At 35.9% G+C, this 12,425-nt stretch overlaps 1 long non-coding RNA gene across 1 annotated transcript; it reads right to left on the reverse strand.

Annotated features, from left to right (window-relative positions):
* Window positions 1-1,376: 1,376 nt before the first annotated feature.
* Window positions 1,377-6,927, reverse strand: LOC142162932 (uncharacterized). Its single transcript, XR_012694432.1, has 2 exons — window positions 6,331-6,927; window positions 1,377-4,747 (listed from the first exon to the last, which is right to left on the reverse strand). It is a non-coding gene; the product is annotated as an uncharacterized LOC142162932 (long non-coding RNA).
* Between the last annotated feature and the right edge of the window lie 5,498 nt (window positions 6,928-12,425).

Here is a 12,425-nt window from a genome sequence, read left to right on the forward strand (position 1 = left end):
AACATGCAATTTAATTAATGAGAGAATTATATAGAATACAACAATCATTCAATGTCGAAAAATATCATTACATTAACATAAGATATGAATTCAAAATAATTGGACAACATCATCTAAACCTTAATAAATGATAAATTTAGTAATGTTAGTTAGACAATATAATATTATACTTATAGTATAGAGATATGTATTGTGATTATTTCTTGTCTAAGACTTCTTTATAGACGATGTTCTTTGTGTATGTTCCTTTCTGACGCTTTGGTTGTTCTGTCATGATCAGAATTTTTGTTGTGGGTAATGATATTCTTCTTGAAAGTGCAACATATAGTTGTCCGTGCGAGAAAATATGTTACGGAAAATATAGTCCAACATTTGGAGTTGTTTGCCCTTATGCTTTATTTATTGTCGCTAGTTATTATAAAGTAAAAATTCGTGTAAAAGAAAATTAATATATGTTTGTAAATTTTGTACCTTTGTGACGAACTAGGCATACTTATGAAAAGTGAAATTTTGCATATTCCTAAGCTACAATAATTAATTCAACTACATGCCTGTTACGCGTAGAAGAATCCTAAAGTATTTTGAATTCTATGATAATTTTCATGAGTCCAATTCTTAGATAACTTCTTAGTACATTTTTGTACGTCGACATAATTTAATTGTAGAGGAGCATAATAAATAGTTAATATTTTGAGAATACTTTTGTGGTTCGATAGAGTTTTAATACATTAAATGTTAATATATGGAACAACTCATCTTAAAATACCAAAAACCAAATAACTCAATCCTATATAGTTCTCAAAGAAATATCATAGATTGTTATTTCCATCGTATAAGAGAGATCTTGCTAACCTTCTTCCTGGGGTGTTTGCCATTAAAATCTAAATAAAAACATTCCTAATCTTATGTTTCTTTGTCCTAGTGAATATCTCAAACTACATGGGATATCAAAATTTGATGATGAGAATTTCTTTTTTACAAAAGAAAAACAATAAAAGAGAAAAACATGATAAATTGTAGTAATCATTAGTAAGAACATATAGATAATAAGAAAAAAACATAACAAAATTATTAGCATGAAGCCATGAACCTCATGTAATCTGCAAAGAAAATTGTAGAAGCATATTTGATAATTTAGCATGAAATAGGCTTTAGCATCCAAACACAATTTAGCATGAAACACATTGCTTATTTGATAATTTTTGTGACGGTTTTTGTCATTACCCAAAATTTTCACCTTCGGGACTGTGTTGGCGCCTAACATTTTACTTGCTAGGCAAGTCAATTAGAACAACTTATTCATTTTTCAACAATTTAGATTAAATAAAGAGAAAGAACTGAAATTACTGCAGAAATTCAAAGTAAAATGCTGAAGCTAAAATAGCCAAACATCTACTAAAATCCCTGGACCTGGTGTCACAAGTGCACGAGCTACTAGAATAGTACATACAAGGGTCTGAAATACACATGAAGTTGTTTGAAGGAAAAAAATACATAGTTAAATAAAAGGGAAGGGGACTCCAGGAGCTGCGGGCGCTAAGCAGCTGTACTCAAGTCTCCACAAGCTGTTCAATCCGAGCACGCTAATAACTGCCACTGGGATCGACTCCAAAATCTGCACAAGAAGTGCAGAGTGCTTGTCCAGAGTGTAGTATGAGTACAACCGATCCCATGTACTCTGAAGTGCCGAGCCTAACCTCGATGAAGTAATGACGAGGCTAAGGCATGTCACCTACACTACAACCTGTACGGAGTATATAATAAAGACAGAAAAGGAAATACGGAACGTAATAAGACAGTCAACTGAAGATAATAGCTACAGTCTCAAGAAATAAGTTAGTGACGATCAGAGTTACCAATCCTTAGAGTTTCAAATGAAGATACCGTAAACCAACACAGCTCAAGGAAATAAAAATACATAGGTTGTTGCGACGTGTAACCCAATCCCACCATTCAATACAATCCTCCCTTATTCCACCGTAAAAATGTCAACAATCAAAATAAATAAATGTTGCAATGCACAACCCAATCCCACCATATAACAATATTAGTATCACATTTTACCCTTATTTCACCTATTGCGGCATGCAATCCAATTCCACCTTATCAGTACAAATTCACCCTTATTCCACCATATCAATCCACCTTTATTTCACCTATATTGGCGTGTAATCCGAGCCCACCATATCAGTACCAAATACTCAATGAGCATAGTCAAATTAATAACTCAAATCATAAGGACCACCATAACTGATGAATATAAAGCTGAGACAGATTGTAAACTTTGTACCAACTTGGAAAGCTCCCCCCTTGCACAAGCCTCACAAACTTTGTCTTCCTTAAACTTGATGTTAGGTAACCCTATCACCAGGTCCTTGAAGATTAATTTATTGAGTTGACTTAGACTTGCATGACCAAGTCTTTTGTGCCATAAGAGGGGATCATTATACGGCGTAACAATCCAACAGATGACAATTAGAAGGTACAAATACGTCAATTAAGGCAAATAGATGCAAGTCATGAAAACATGAAGAGGTCTTAACATTTTAATAGGAGAAAAAAATGATTGACAAGTAGCAATTAAAGCATGGAAGGCATCTCGGGCACATAACGGTTAAGGTAGGGAAGGAGATAATGAATGAAGAACAAGAAATCAGGAGAAATGTGATGACCCAAAATGGCATCTTATGTTTTAAAACTTGATTCCATGTTCCGAGGCCTTCAAAACCTTATTTTATTCCTCCTCGATTTGTGTGTGCAGTCTGGGCATTTTCCGGAAAGTTTTTATGTTGAAAGTTACTAAAAATAATAAATTTTGCCTAAAAGTTAATTTTAGTTGACTTTGGTCAATATTTTTGGTAAACGAACCCGGACTCGTATTTTGACCATCTCGGTGGGTACGTATTGAAATATGGGACCTGGGTATATGCCCGAAATTGAATTGCGAGGTCCCTAACTCCAGATATAAATTTTTGATGAAAATCGAAAGTCTAAAAATGGTTTTAAGAATTTGGTTAATATTTGATCTTGTAGGTATCAGGTTGATATTTTGGTTTCAGAGCCCGATATAGGTCCTGTCGCACCTCCTTTTTCCGCCCCCACGAGGGTGCGTGGGAGTTTTCTCCAATTAAAGGACAGTCGAAACGAGATTTGTTTGTTTGTTTCAGAGTCGCCACCTGGGAATTTTAAGGCGTCCCAAGTCACCAATTTTAATCCCTGAATCGAGGAGAATAGGACTCTGTTTATTATTCTGCAAACCAGAAATCCGGATAAGGAATTCTATTAATCCGGGAGAAGGTGCTAGGCATTCCCGAGTTCCGTGGTTCTAGCACGGTCGCTCAACTATTATATTCGGCTTGATTATTTTGATTTGTTAAATACATTTTTATTGCATGATTTTATTGTTACCGCTTCTATTTAGATTGTTTATAATTAAAGAACCTTCTTCGAATCGAATCACGCGTACGTGTATTCGTTTTATATATTATATATTTTTTAATGTGAAAAATCGTGTCACGCGTACGTATACACAATGATATTGATAATATAATAATTATTATTTTATTTTTTCGAAATTTTTTATTATAAAAAAAGAAGACTTAAGTTCGAAATTGTGCTAAAAATAAAATTAAGAACGTTCGTCGCTCTTGTATAATTAAATATTGAACCGCACATCTCGAGTTATATGAAATTAATATTGATATTCTCCGAAGAGCCCCCTTTTTATTAAATGTTCGTTCGAAGTTGCGCGAACGCATAATCCGAATTGCTTTTAGAAATATAATCAGGTTACGCGAACGCATCCCTAATCACGCAAAATATTCTTAATAGTAGTATAGATTTTCCATAAATTGTTGAATGTTAACCGCAAATTATATTTTTTGCGTAAGAATTATATTTATCCAAGCCATTCAAATTTAAAAGGGTAAAAATAAACGTGGGATTAATAATACCATTTTTTCGTAAATACAATATATGCATACCCAAAAAATGAATTGCATATAAAACTAGGAAAGAGAATTAATTTGATGAACAAACTAATGGTTTTCGAAGAAATTATATCTCCTTCTCATCTACTTGTTTTTAGTCCAAAGTTATAATGGTTTGGTTAATGTTTGCAATGGAAGATAAGAGTCAAGTTGATAAGAAAAAAGAAATATTACAAACTGATTCAATAAAATTGCTTTATATACAACGTAGTTGTTCGTCGGAACCATTCATAATATTTTAACGTCGTAACAAGCTAATCAATTCGTCGGAACCATTCATAATATTTTAATGTCGTAACAAGCTAATCAATTCACCTTTCTTATGGTTATCCATATACCCGTTATCTTACCATATATGAAAAAATACAATCAACATCATTTTAACCTTATTCAACAACAGAGGTTAGAACGTAGTTTTCTTGATATTTCTATTCTACTTTACATTTAGCTAACAATGTTACGGGATGTAATCAATGGCCCATTTTTATGTCATATTCCCTATTTTGACAATTCAATCATGACTTCACTTAATGAAAATTCCGAAATAGATGATATTATTACAACGCTTAAACGAACTTTAAGAGGTAACAATTATCTTATATTCATTACGCCAAACGTACTACTATATTAATCAACTGAAACAAAAACCAAATTTTTAACTAATGAACTTGAATGAATGGAAAACAGAATTATAATTCCCGAACTTCATTAATTTGTCATGTTGAAGCTTTTCGTGACATGAATTTACAGATATGTACCTGATATTGGAAGCAAAAGAAAATGAAGATGAGAATCAGCAGCAGTAATAACAGTACAACAGCAACAACTGCCCAGCAACAGTAACAACCCAGTAACAGACCGGTGGAGTAGTAATCCCAAAAACAAAAGCTTTAAGCTTTAAATGAAACAACAACCATTAATACTAATTTCAAACAAAGAAAAAAAGCAGTAGATTTTTAGTTTTATTTTTATTTTGAAAGCTTAAATATTTTTCGGATTTTTTCTCTCTTCTATTCTCTGTCCGTTTTTTCTCTCTATCTTTGTGTGTATTTTTTCTCTCGTATCTCTTTCTATTCTGTTTTTCTTCTATGTCTTCAAGACTTCACATATATAACACATCCCATAAACCTTTTAATTAATTAAAATCAATACTTTTTCTCTACCCAACCCATTATCTTTCCACTCATCCCCATTACATTAAATAAACATATCACACCACCCCATTATATTTTGTCCCCCATGCTTCATTTAAAATAATGCAAGATTCCCCCTTTAAATTAAATCTTGTCCCCCTTTATATTAAACAACTATATCACAACCCACCCCATTTCATTTTGTCCTCCATGCTTCAAATAAACAATTTCAAAATGTACAATTCCTAAACTACCCCTCACGACCTTACTGAAATTACCAAACTACCCCTGAACGTACTACAAATTTACCAAACTACCCATCAGCTATAACACATCAATTAATCAAACTTAACCAAAATATAGACAATATGATCAATTTCTAACAATGTTTAAACAACAATATGAACACGGATGAACATCATAACAACAATATCACATGAACACGATTTTAACAACATTTCAACAACAAATCACATGAACACAAATTGAACAACAAAGAACAACTAAAATTTGATTGAACAATATTTTAGCAACAAACAATCCTATTTTCGGATTCAACAACAACAAACAAAGTATGAAGATTTCTAAATTCAATCATATTGAACTTAAAATCAATTCTAACAACATTACAACCAACAATTCCTATATTAAACTTTATGAGACAAATTCAAGAAATAATCACAAATGGTAAACAAGAAATCAAGCTATACAAATTTCGGATTCAAGAACAATCAAACAAAGTATGAACATGAATTAAATCTATTTTAAACAACAAACATGATGGATTTAAACGATTAAACCAACATATTTCTCTAACACAACTAAATTCTTTAAACAAATAACAAGATCGACGAAGAAACAATTATGAACTTAAACTTGAACTTAACAATATTAACAATTTCTAACAATACATAAACACATGAAACAAATTGAAGAAATAGTTAATTAAATTTCAATTTGAATCTAACAAACATCAAACTAACAAATACTAACTTAAACAATAATACAAAAATGAAATAAACATGAAAACAACTAATTAAACTTCTATTTTGAAATCTGAAAATTAATTTAACAAACAACATGAACACACTAGAAAATTATTTCAAAGATGAACAACGAACAAAACAAGGATTAAATCATTTAACGATTTTGGATCCGGAAAATATCAAACAAAATATGAACAAAAATAAAACTCAAAAACAACTAACCGGAGATGAATCAACGACAAACTTTGATTGTAAACAAATCTGTCCGAGCCTCGACCAAAGCTCGAACGAAGGACGACGAAGACGAAGAGAAATGAAGCAGCCCGCAGCTGGAACGATGAAGGGAAGCAGCGACGCCGATTCAAAACAGCAGCAACTCGACCTCGTCGAGACTGGGAGGAGGAAAATGAACAGCATCACGGCAGCAACAACATCGTGGCAGCAGCAGCGGCGACCAGAAGGAGTAGAAGAAGAAGCCACGACAGTAGCGGCGTGGCACAGGCAGGTTGTTTGGTCGCCGTTGGTGCTCGCGACTGTGGTCGGAGCTCGTGACTATGGTCGCGCTGGCTGGGGTTCGATGACGAGGAACGCAGCCATGGCTGCTAGAGAAGCAGTGGTCGTCCATGGATGTCGAGCTCAAGCTTGAGCTCGACGAAGAAGATGAAAGCAAACGCGGGCAGCCATGGCGCAAAAACAAAAACGACAATGGTGAAGCTTGAGGGCAGCCATGGTTATGTGGTGAAGGGGTGGTTGTGGTGGAGATGGTGAAGTAGCCATTGATGGAGCTTGTCTTTCTTGAGGAAGAAGAAGAAGAAGAAAGATAAGAAAGGGGGGCGGGGGGGCGGTAGTTTAGTGTTTAGGTTAGGGTTTTCTTGATTTTGTTTTTGTTTTGTTTTTTTGTAAAATGTAAGACAAAGGGGTTTGGGTATTTTGGGTTATGGACTGGGTCGACCCAGTTCGAAATGGACTGGGTCGTAGGGAAGATTGGGCCATTTTTTGGGCCTGTGGCTTGAAATTGAAGAAGAGGTCCAATTCCGACTTTCTTTATATTTTCGCTCTCTTTTCTTCTTTTATTTTTCTAAAACTAAATTATAAAAATACTTAAATTAGTATTAAGAACTAAATTAAGTTATAAAAGCGCAAATTAACTCCCAATAACAATTAACGCACAATTAAGTATTAATTAAGCATAAAATTGTATATTTGGACATTAAATGCTAAAAATGCAAACGATGCCTATTTTTGTAATTTTTAATTTTTGTAAAACAAATTTAATTACTAACAATTGTAGAATTAAATCCTATATGCAAAATGCGACATATTTTTGTATTTTTTATTAATTTAGCAAATAAACATGCACATATAAATACAAATAATTATTCAAAATATCACAAAATTGCACACCAAGAAAAATTACTTTATTTTTGAATTTTTTGGGAGTAATTCTCATATTGGGCAAAAATCACGTGCTTACAGCTGCCCCTCTTTGCCCGAAGACACGAAGGGTTTTCGTGCAAAGATAAAGCGAGCGATTTTTGCCCATCCGAGTACTCCGTGTGAAACATTTTTTTTTTGAAAAAGATTTGACCGAACCTTTGCTTCAAAGGTTTCCTACATATCCTGGGCTAAACAGGAATCAGGTCAATGTAGTTCGGGAAATTTTGGTAGCTGGGACTACCGTTGGACTGCAATGTTACTGTTGTTGCATGCTATTACTACTGCTTACCGATCTCCTTATTACACCGTGCTTAAAAGAAAACAAGAAGCTAAGTTATACTGCAATTTTTCTTGTTGCCTTGCTTTCTTGTCTGCTTGCATTTTTTCCGGTGCTTTTCTTCTTTTTGACACATGCACTTGAGTTTGTGCTGTGACCTCTTGTTGCAACCTTCTGTTTTCCGGTGCCGGGGAATTTTATTGTTTCCTGCGGGGGATTCCTATTGTAACCCTCTGTTTTATTGTCCTCTGACTTGATTTTGAAATGTATGCCTCTGTTATCTGGGCGGGCTCCCAACTTCAATACTTGAAAATTAAAGACTAGAAATGTATGCCTCTGTTATTTGGGCGGGCTCCCAACTTCAATGCTTGAAATATAAAGACTGAAATGTATGCCTCTGTTGTCTGGGCGGGCTCCCAACTTCAACAACTGAAATGTAAAGACTGATATGTATGCCTCTGTTATCTGGGCGGGCTCCCAACATCAATAACAACTTTAGAAATAAACGCCATTCCTCTCTTCAGGCGGGCTCCTGACTTCAACCAATACATTGTCATTCCTTTCTTTAGGTTGGCAAGATTTCAACAACTTTTAAAAACGCCTTTCCTCTCTTCAGGCGGGCTCCTGACTTCAACAACAACTTTGAAAATAATCGTCATTCCTCTCTTCAGGCGGGCTCCTGACTTCAACCAATACATCGCCATTCCTTTCTTTAGGTTGGCAAGATTTCAACAACTTTTAAAAATGCCTTTCCTCTCTTCAGGCGGGCTCCTGACAACAACTTTGAAAATAATCGCCATTCCTCTCTTCAGGCGGGCTCCTGACTTCAAACAATACATCGCCATTCCTTTCTTTAGGTTGGCAAGATTTCAACAACTTTTAAAAATGCCTTTCCTCTCTTCAGGCGGGCTCCTGACAACAACTTTGAAAATAATCTCCATTCCTCTCTTCAGGCGGGCTCCTGACTTCAAACCATACATCGCCATTCCTTTCTTTAGGTTGGCAAGATTTCAACAACTTTTTAAAAACGCCTTTCCTCTCTTCAGGCGGGCTCCTGACAACAACTTTGAAAATAATCGCCATTCCTCTCTTCAGGCGGGCTCCTGACTTCAAACAATACATCGCCATTCCTTTCTTTAGGTTGGCAAGATTTCAACAACTTTTAAAAATGCCTTTCCTCTCTTCAGGCGGGCTCCTGACAACAACTTTGAAAATAATCGCCATTCCTCTCTTCAGGCGGGCTCCTGACTTCAAACCATACATCGCCATTCCTTTCTTTAGGTTGGCAAGATTTCAACAACTTTTTTTAAAACGCCTTTCCTCTCTTCAGGCGGGCTCCTGACAACAACTTTGAAAATAATCGTCATTCCTCTCTTCAGGCGGGCTCCTGACTTCAAACAATACATCGCCATTCCTTTCTTTAGGTTCCCAACATCAACAACAACTTTAGAAATAAACACCATTCCTCTCTTCAGGCGGGCTCCTGACTTCAACCAATACATTGTCATTCCTTTCTTTAGGTTGGCAATATTTCAACAACTTTTAAAAAAAATGCCTTTCCTCTCTTCAGGCGGGCTCCTGACAACAACTTTGAAAATAATCGCCATTCCTCTCTTCAGGCGGGCTCCTGACTTCAACCAATATATCGTCATTCTGTTCTTTAGGTAGGCTCCTGACTTCTTCTTAAATTCTTCATCCTCGTTCTCCAGGTAGACGCCTGACTTCTTCTTAAATTCTTCATCCTCATTCTCCAGGTGGACGCCTGACTTCTTCTTTAATTCTTCATCCTCATTCTCCAGGTGGACGCCTGACTTCTTCTTTAATTCTTCATCCTCATTCTCTAGGTGGACGCCTGACTTCTTCTTCAATTTTTTTTTCATCCTCATTCTCCAGGTGGACGCCTGACTTCTTCTTCAATTTTTTCATCCTCATTCTCCAGGTGGACGCCTGACTTCTTCTTCAATTTTTTTTTCATCCTCATTCTCCAGGTGGACGCCTGACTTTTTCTTTTCTTTTTCCTTCGCTCTGCTTTGTTCTTGCTTGCTGGGGATAATACCACTGTGGGAGTCTCCTTTCTTCCCCTCCTTCAAATTCAATTTTTTTTTCAGAATTTATTTTCGCTCAACACTGCTAGAGATAAAAGTGTTATCTTCTTGGGATAACGTTGTTGAGGATAATGCTGCTGGGGAATTTTATCCCTTCAAATCGATGCTTCATTCTTCTGGAAGCTGCTGAGGATGATAATGGTTTTTGCTTTTCTGAGCACAAATGTCATCCCTTTGTTCTGTCTACTGGGGAACAACTTCTTTTATTAAAACTTGTTATGCTGGGGGTAAAACTGGTTCAAAGACCACTTCCCTTGAGACTGGTGCTATATTCATTTTACCCTGAATGAGTATCTGACTTCCAGAAAATTTTCCAAATGAAAGTAAAATTTTCTGCCCCAGTTTGACAGTCTCCCTTATGGCCTGCATTTCTGTCATCAATGCCACTTCCTTTACCTGTTTCAATTTAAACAAAATTTGTTAGTTTAAAACGCGGTGGTTGGTTGTGATACTCCCACTGGGATGGTTTTCCCTTTTCCCTTCCTTGCTCTGTGTTCCACAACTTGTTGGAGATGATATTATTTGCTGGGGATAATCCTTTTCTGCTGGGGATATCCCTCTTCTTTCGTGGCATGGCTCGGAAACTTGCATTTTCCCGACCTTTTAGTCTCGCATGAATTTCCCAAATCATGCTTATTGTTTTTCTTGTTTTGTCCACGGGCTCTGGTCTTGAGGTTTAATAACCTTTGATTTCGGCAAGGATATCCCTCTTGACACTCGTCAATCCTTTTGCTGGGGATATCTTTCTTGACACTGGCCTCGCGCTTGTTCCTTCCTGACTATATCACTTGGATGTACTAGTCAGATCTTATCTTGGAAAGCTGATGGTCTACTTTGAAGTCATTTCCCACTGGTCTTGACCAAACAGACTCTACTGGGGAAATTTCTATGAAAGGAAAAGATAAAAGGGAACAGAATAAAAGACAAAGGAAAAAATGACTCTTTAACAAAAGAAACTATAAATAAAAACCTATCAAATGAAAACACTGACTCTAATGGTCATGACATGCATATGTGGCTTATCCTTCATCATCAATCGTCTTTCAAGGTCTTCCCTTGACTATTCCCCATCTGATTCCCAATCTTATTCGACTTGTAGTGCCCGAAGGGTTTTCACTATCAAGTCTCTCTCATTTTGGGTTTTTCTCTCAGCTTTCATCGCCTTATGGTGTCCGTGAAGATTTTCACCGATAAGACTCTCTCATTTATATCACTTTCCAGCTGGGGATTTGGAATGTTGCCGGTATGATTCTGTCTGCTGGAGATTAGAGTTCTTTCTGCTGTGGAACAGAATGTTATGTTCGTCAGTAAGATTCTCATTTGTCTGACTTGGCATCTTTTGCAGACTGATCAGAAGGTCTTTCTTTGGACCGTAATGTGCGTTTTGGATAGGCTAGAAATAAAGGGTATTAAAGGCTCAAAAAAAATAAAAAATTTGGGGTTCAAAATTACAACCTTCGAAATCATATTTGTTTACAACAAGCGCAACCCTTGCCCCAGTTTCTTGCTTGGGGATTATTTATTATTATATTTTTTTTAATTTTTTTTTGTTATACTATGCACACCATGCACACTATGCACCATATGACCGAGCCGTGAAGCGCCTACGTATCCTCTTTGAGGAATCAGGTCAAACGTAGTTCCCAATTCCTATTTTTTCATTTGACTTTCTTTTGTTTTTTTTCATTTTTCTTTTTCCTTTTTTATTTTTTTTATTTTTTCTTTACCTTCCAGGCTCGTATTTCCTAGTCGTTGCTATTGATTCCGAACGAGGGGTATGAAAGAAAATAAATAAGGCTCAAAAGGGGTAACGAAGGATAAAGTGTTTAGGTAGCAGAATAAAATGCCTTCGTCATTCCAGTCTTCAAAACATGCCAAGTGCAAACAACACAATTGAACATAGATTTATAGTCTCTTCCGATGGTGCTGGACTTGACAATTATGTTAAACACTTGCTTTTTCATTTGTCATTTCTAAAGCACTGCTAGGCGACACTCTCACTCTCATGAACGACCCTCATGCCAATTTGGCGAATCTTACATTTAACGGTTTTCTTTATGTTTTACTTGCCCCAGTTCCACATGACTCGGGCTTCAAATAATCTCAAACCGTTCTTATTTCCTTTAAATGCTTTGATCACCTTCCCAGGGTTTTATGATTAACTTTATAGACTAGGCCCAAACTGTGTGCGCATGTCATGTCCCTAGAATCGGCATTGAACGAAAATGACAAAAGGACTAAATAAAAAGATGACTGGAAATAATAAAAGACCGGCTTTTGTATTAAACTTCCGGCAAAATGGTTAGAAAAACAAACAAAACAACCAGAATAAAATCTTAACACAACATCAACGAGACTTAAACAAACTGATACGACAAAAATGGAAAGATAAGAAGGTTTGACACAAGACAATATTCAGATTACAACCCTAAGAATAATCCGGATAACAGAAATGACAACAAAATAAACCACCAACAGCTTCTCTCTTGCTAACCATG

Source organism: Nicotiana tabacum, chromosome 8 (genome assembly GCF_000715075.1).
Source record: "Nicotiana tabacum cultivar K326 chromosome 8, ASM71507v2, whole genome shotgun sequence".
NCBI lineage: Eukaryota > Viridiplantae > Streptophyta > Magnoliopsida > Solanales > Solanaceae > Nicotiana > Nicotiana tabacum.